Source organism: Helianthus annuus, chromosome 11 (assembly GCF_002127325.2).
Source record: "Helianthus annuus cultivar XRQ/B chromosome 11, HanXRQr2.0-SUNRISE, whole genome shotgun sequence".
Classification (NCBI taxonomy): Eukaryota; Viridiplantae; Streptophyta; class Magnoliopsida; order Asterales; family Asteraceae; genus Helianthus; species Helianthus annuus.
In genome coordinates, this window is record NC_035443.2 from 54,043,009 (window position 1) to 54,050,787 (window position 7,779).

Sequence of the window (7,779 nt, forward strand, 5' to 3'; positions counted from 1 at the left end):
CAAGGATGGTCCATCCCACAAAAGTAGAGGGTATGGAGGATGGTCCTAGACGATTCTACCCCACCACTTTTATGTTTTTTTATTTTTTTAATCTTCTACTTTTTTTTAACATTTAACAAATAAACTAACAAAATATTTTCATTAATATTAAAAACACATTACATAAACTTAAAAAGAAAACATAAAGTTAATAAAAAAACATAGACTTAATAAAAAAAACATACACCAAGCACAACCAAAAACAAAAAATACACCAGAAATTCATCCAAAATCTAAATTGTCAAAATCGCTCCAGTTCTCCATGCTTAGGCTACCAATTCTGCATCTCTTCGCCATCCACCAGTAGGATCCGCTCTTAATTTCCTCCAGTAACATGTTGACTGACTTGTGCTTCTGATTAAACACTTTATCGTTTCATTTGACCCATAGTCTCCAAACCGTCTTCATAAAGATTGCTTGAGTTACCAGCTTCCTATTAGGCGTAATCTGTAAGTTGCTGCAGTGCTGAAATATGGTTTGAACGGGTCAACATTTACTCAAAGTGTATTTCAAATGCATAACTCAAAAATTAAGATCTTAATTTACAAAAAGTTTGAGAAGCTTGGACAGAAAGTGTTTCGGGTCAACACAACCCAGCTCTAATCTTAAATCAAGTTGTTCGGGCACACTACCATTTTGAGGAGGCTCTCCATGAGTCTCAGAAGAACCATTAGGCGCGATTTCAGTTTCACCTCTTGACCTGGAAATTACAGATACAAGCATCCATTAAAATTCGGAATGATCACAACTATTGAATTTATCAATTATGATATAAACAGGGCATTAGTCCTATCAAGAGGGAAGCTGAAATCACATATTTATAGTTGTTTAAAGCTCATTTACGCTATGTTTTTAATTTGAACTAGGAGAGATGATCAATAGTGTTAGCGTCACTTGTTCTAAATATTTTGAGGGGAGATCAAGAAAGGAAAAACACAACAAGGGTTCAACAAGATCTTTAATAAGCAAAAGATACATTCCCTCGTTACTTCACTTGAAAGCAAATTCTTACTAGTTAGATATTATACTATGAGTGTCAAACCATTGAAGAGAAAACTTTAATTTGTTTCATGAAGCTTATTTCTGTTACATCAAGCCCTTATGCAGTGGTACCTCCAAGTGACATAATTATATTTTCAGGCTTTGTATCACAGCTTTTACAATTTTAACACAACTTTTATCATTAAACTTTTATGTTCACCTAACAATCTCATTAACATCTAGCAAAATACTTAACCCATTAAAGAGTCCCAATTGTCATCAACAATCACACAGTAACAGACAAGAGCCCCAATTTAACATTTTAGGTCAACTGAACTTAAAAATCATCATTAAAGTGCCAGATATTAGGAGATTTTGACAAATTACCTACTGATCCATTCGGCTGCTGCTGTTGCACTTCCTCCATATCCAAACTCACCTCAAAATCTTCTTTCTATTAGTCAACTACAACAATGAACAAACTCACAATCAAATTACACAAATCAACAACCGCAAAACAAAAATCAACATAAAAAATCAGAAGATTAAACGACGCCGGGCCACGACGGGGGTGGGACGAAGCCCACACCGTCTAGCCTTAGAGGCAAAGAACCATAAGTTTTAACTTTACGTGACTCTTATGTCGTTCTCTTTATAATGGAAATATTATTATATCATCATTTGGTTTTATTCGTCAAACCGTGTAGCACATGGGGCTATAAACTAGTGAATAATAAAACAACTTTTTTATGTTATTATATTCAATTTTTTAATTTCTAATTTCACTTCGGTATATGTTTTCAATTCACTTAGTTTTTATTTTATTTAATTTATCTTCGATAAATCTCGTTCATTATCTTATTTTAAAAGTTGAATACATGATCATGTTTAACATTTTTTATCGGCGTTCTTGCATAAACTTTATTCCAAAATGATACAATGACAAACCAAACCGATTCCGATATCGGTGCCAATATCGTTTTGTTATTATCAGAATCGGTACCGATATTCGTTTTAATGATTTTTTTCGACATCGTACAGGTATTGTTATTACCAGGACTGGTATTCATTTTTATAGTTTTCAATGTAAAACACATTCCTTTTTGTGTATATCATTGACGTTAAATAGTATGTAGGTACCATAACGATATTGTCACGAACCGAACTGACCAAATTCTCACGACATCGCACTTGGAATACATTAACTTAGAACCCTGATGAAATAGTAACATATTTTTATGGTATTATATGAATTTTTTACATCCTAATTTCACCCCTTATACTTTAAATAATATATGCTTTTAACCCATTTAGTTTTTATTTAATTTGATTTTTCCTCTCTGATAACTTACGCTCATTATCTTTTCTTTAAAAGTTGAACACATGATTGTGTTTACTGTTTTTTTTTTCCTCGACGTTCCTGTATAAACTTTGTTGAAGAAGATTTCAATCGAAATAGTAGCATGACGAACCGAACCTGTACCGACATCGGTACCGGTATTCGTTTTATGGTTTATTATCGACATCGGTACCGGTACTGATATTCCTTTATATATTTTCAATGTAAAGCACATTCTTTGCGTGTATCATGACTTTAAACCAAATGTTGGTATCGTCACAAACCCACCCAATACCGGTCGAATTCCTGCCGCATCACCGGTCGAATTCCCACCGCATCGCATAGAAAAATCTCACTAGTCTTCATTAAACCTTGTAACAATATCATATTTAGTGAATATGTTCCAAAATGTGAGTGCATGGTTATATACAAGATATCTTTATGAGGAAATTACGAAAATAGCCAAAGACCAAACCCACTTGCGAAAATGGCCAGCTCATGCGTCATTGGAACAGGGCATCCCCATTCTTATGCGTCCTTCTTTCTTAAATGGACACGTGTGAAAGTTGGAATTTTCTACATGTGGGACCCACCATCTGCCACCCCACCCTAGCCCCTACACCCCTATGTCTTGTCTCCTTCAATATTGTCTCAAGTTTCAATAAATGTCTTGTCTCTTTCAATCTTGTCTCTTTCAAATCCCCTACATACATTCATACCATTACAAACCAAAACCAAAACCAACTCCGATCACCACCTTCGTTCATCTTCTCCGATCATCTCCATCCCAATACATCAGCGACCACCACCTCCGTTCACCATCACATCACCTCCGGTTACCATCTCCGATTGGTATATCGTTTGTATTACGACATAGAGACACAGGGAGAGAAACGAAGAAGGCGGAGATGGAGGGTGGCCGGAAAAACGATCTGAAATCGAGCCCCCTAGTTGCAGGTGTCGGAGACGAAGCCAGAGGCGTCTACAACTCGCCGGAGGTGTCGGAGACGAAGCCGGAGGCGTCTGCAACCTGCCGGAGATGACTGCAACTTTCAGACGCATCCCGTGCACTTTCAGACGCATCCCGACACTTCCCAGACGCATCCCGGCACTTCCAGACGCATCCCGACACTTCCCAGACGCATCCCGGCACTTCCAGACGCATCCCGCGCATCTGAAAATTTAAGACGCAACAAGGGGCTCTGCAGACGCATAAACTACCTCGGGATCTGTGATGCGCTGTTCCAAGAGCGCATAGCAAGTGGGTTTGGCCTTTGGCCATTCTCGTAATTTACTCTATCTTTATTTTTATGGAGAGATTGTATATAGAAAACAAGTCAAATAAGTTGACCAAGGCAGAAAACCTCCGCATAACTAATAAATAATATAGATTGTTATTATAATATAACGAGTTAATACTACTCGCGCATTGCAGCGAGATGTTAATAATGAAAATGTTTAGTATGTCAATTATAATATTGAATTAATATATCACATCTTAGATGAGTATACAATAATTTGTAAAAATCTATTAAATGATTATCGTCCGTTCTATTTAATAAATATTATATAATAATGTATGCTTATTCAATATTCAATAAATAATAAATTAGTAAATAATTCTAATAACAATAGTATTAGCTTTAGTTTTATTGGTTATATAGTTTTCTAAAACTTAAGGGTTTAATATAATTACGAATAAACATAGGGTGTAAGTTGTAGTTTCTTAGATCTTAGAGGTTCATTTAAAAATTTAAATAAAATGCTTAGTATTGAGGTTGTTTGTTTCTTTCATAACCGCCACGGATAATGGGGGCGTTCAGTTGGTGATGTTGTTTTGGTGTTAAGAGTATCACACACACAAAACACAAATTACCAATCTTGCAAACAGCATTTGGTCAAAACTTTTGGGTTAAATCAATTGGTTGATGAAAAAGAAATAAGGATTTGAATTATATTATATAACTATACAAAAAGCAACTTGGGTTGCCTCTTTAGAATGAAAAGTTGTAACTCTTAAAAATCAAACATACATACCCCTTTACTTAATTAAATTATATAATAATACTACAAAAACTAAAAAGCCACCACATGCTACCGAAAAGTCACGCTTCATCAATCACACTGTTTATTGAAAACCTTTTCTCTTAATACTATAGATGTTCGTCACACTCGACCATCTTTTCCTCACAAGTCACACTGTTTAAACAAACCTCATGAATTAATAAAATAATATTTGCTCTCCAAAGACAAACCTCATGAATTAATTAATAAAAAAATATATGCTCTGACCCCTCTATGTATTCTGCTTATATTTAATTAATCATAATCATCTCATACATTTCAATCCCACTTTATTCTCAAAACTGTTTCATATTCCCAGTTTCTACAATCACATTTTCCCCATCATCTTCTTCTTCTTCTTCTTCACGTCTTTAACCGCTGTTCATCCAAAAACATCTAATTCGCCATCCAAGGTACATGTCTCTTGCCTCTGTTGATTCCATTCAATCATTAAATGCTTATCATATTTTCTCTAATTGATTGTAATTTCAATCGCTTATGCTTATTCTGAATCACAGTCGCTCAACTTGAATGTTAATTGGGATATTATTTTCATTTGATATTCTTTCCGTACATATGATGAATATGTGTTCTCTTTTTTCATTTCTGTTTTATTTCATCGTGTATTCCATGCTTATCAGTGTCCCCCTTTTTTGATTCTCAATATGGTGCACTTTGCTTCAATCTCATTAGTGTAGCGTTCACATGCAATATTTAATACATAATCACTGGATTGATCAATCAGTGGGTTTTATTATATAATCGTTTAAATTTAATATCTTCACATCGTAGTATCCTATATTTCCTTAGGATGGTGTGGGATTTTATAGGATATGTGGCACCTGTTGCACTTACTTATCCACTTGAATCACATCTGTGTAAATTCCGCATCCACTATTCATGTGTTAATATATTTTTGATGATTCTGTATGAAACTTTTTAGCCCACTTTGTTCCTTCTCAAAAATTGAATTACAATTATGGTGCAGTTCACATTTGATTGTTATACGATTATAATTGTGGATCTATGTTGATTTTTTTTGTCTAAAAATCACGTTTTCCGTGAATTTCTTGATTGCTATTCATGTAATGAGAAAAAATTATACTACAAAGTTAGTAGATCATTAACTTATACTTATTCTATTGTGTTATATTTTTTGAATTCAGCACAGATAACTAATATACTTTAAATGTATTCTTTCTTTTGTCTTTGTTATGATTTAGAATTTTAGATTACCAAATTTATAACTATTTAGTGTTGTATTGTCCCTACATTCTTCACTTTTGTCAATGAATTAAGTGTTTATTTACAATTTTTACTGCTTATTTCATTCATTTATTCAAATCTATTTATTCAACAACCGGTACTTTTTTCTTATATTTGACCATTTATATTTTATCATTGTATCTCTTTTTACCATTTCATTGCATCACAGGAACCTCAAAATGAAGTTCATTGAGATATCAACGATTTGACCACATGATAATGAAGAACCCCTTCAAATAAGAGTAATAAGAAGATGGATACCATACGCAAAACGACAAGATCTTTGATAACTTTTTGTAGATAATCATGTAAGCTTCAACACATAAATATCAATTGGTTAATATTATATTGCTAATATTTTTCACACACTCTGACCTTCCTTTTAAGTTAGACCGTGGTCACCCCCTTCAGGGGTTATATCACATTGATATGTAGTGGGGTTATACCCTTCAATGTATATATATATACGTGTGTGAGAGAAGGAATAATGTTCACACCGTTATATTCTTCACGGGGGAGGGCAGAGCCCGCCGTATGGCGCCGCTCGGGACGGTGTGCGACGGCGCTATGGGGCGTTATAAAGGGGGAGGCGCAATATCACCTACGAGTAAGGATGGACTTAGGGAGATGCAATAGAGGCAATAGCCAACTTAAACCATCAATGACAAGATATGGTTTGCGAGTAATACTCAAGATGATTATTAATATTTGTTTATATGGTTTGCCAAATGTTGAGTACATTACTATGGTTAAATAACATAACCTAGAAATATGTTTTTCATATATAAAGAATATTCGCATTTGATTATGAAAACTTTGATATTCAATTCCCGCTGCAACGCGCGGGTAGCGTCAACTTGTTATATTAAATAACGTAAAATGTAAATAATGATACATGGTGGAATTAGGCTTTAATGGTTTTTTATTTTGAGTAGAGCACATAAAATAAAAAGTATATAATAAAAATAACTCAACATTCTCATAATCTAATTATCAATCAATGAAATACGTAAAAATACCATATAAAAAAATAACCTTCTCATCGGTCAAATCTCCATACTCCCGCCAAAACACCCCATATCACATCTCTTACAGAACCACCCCAAACCCATCGGAAACAACCAGTCAACCACCACCATCAAACACCTCCACACACTCGACCACCAATCCGGCCCAACCCCGAAGGAGCCAATGCCTTCGCACCCGCCCCCTTTCCCACCATCCACACATGGACCATCCGCCACCGTGGGGAATGAAAAATTCCGTCTACCACCGCAACCGTTTTGAGTTTGGTGATTTTTATTCGAATCGTGATGATAGAACAATATTATAACCGTTACATAAAACACCACCACCATCCCCTATTGGCCTATTCCACTTTCTCCCATCTTCCATGAAGCATCAGTTTCATCTTCATCCTCTTAACCCCAATCATCAATTTCGCAAAAATAACCAGACCACTTCACAACCCCATCATCATCATCCCCATACTACTACCACCCATCCCCCTTCACGACCCATATACAGTGACCGCTTCATCCCCTGCCGATCTTCCTCCAATTTCGCCCTCGTAATTAGTGAAAAACAAACGGAGTGCTTGCTATATATAGGGATGTAGGCACCCTTTGGAATTAGTGAAAAACAAACGGAGTGCTGGCTATATATAGGGATGTAGGCACCCTTTGGTAAACGTTGTAATTCTTTGTGTCGTACCCGGAAGTGATGCATCGGGGAAGTGATGCATCGGTTTATCAATGCAAAAGTTGGTTAACGCCAACTATCTAATTGTGTGGTTTTTTAAACGTTGCGTTGCTTATCTGTGCGTCAAAAGAAGCTGAGTAATGTGTGTATGTATATAGTATAGAATTAAATAAAGGGGTATGTGTAAAATAAAGGGTATGTCATCTTGCTTTTGTGTTAAATAAAGGGGCATGTGTGTCAAACAAAGGGGTATATGTTTTACATGTTTAAAGGGGTATGTGTGTTAAACAAATGGACATGTCATGTTGCTTGTGTGTTGAATAAAGAGGCATGTGTGTGAAACAAAAAGGTACATGTTGCTAATTGTATAAGAGTATAATATAATGTAA

The 7,779-nt window shown here is 35.2% G+C and overlaps 2 long non-coding RNA genes across 2 annotated transcripts; one reads left to right on the plus strand and one right to left on the minus strand.

The window, feature by feature from the left end:
- Positions 1-187: 187 nt before the first annotated feature.
- Positions 188-1,656, minus strand: LOC110892034. Its single transcript, XR_002565781.2, has 3 exons — positions 1,408-1,656; positions 672-739; positions 188-504 (listed from the first exon to the last, which is right to left on the minus strand). It is a non-coding gene; the product is annotated as an uncharacterized LOC110892034 (long non-coding RNA).
- A 2,720-nt stretch (positions 1,657-4,376) lies between these two features.
- LOC110892033 lies at positions 4,377-6,057 on the plus strand. Its single transcript, XR_002565780.2, has 2 exons — positions 4,377-4,836; positions 5,859-6,057. It is a non-coding gene; the product is annotated as an uncharacterized LOC110892033 (long non-coding RNA).
- The last annotated feature ends 1,722 nt before the right edge of the window (positions 6,058-7,779 follow it).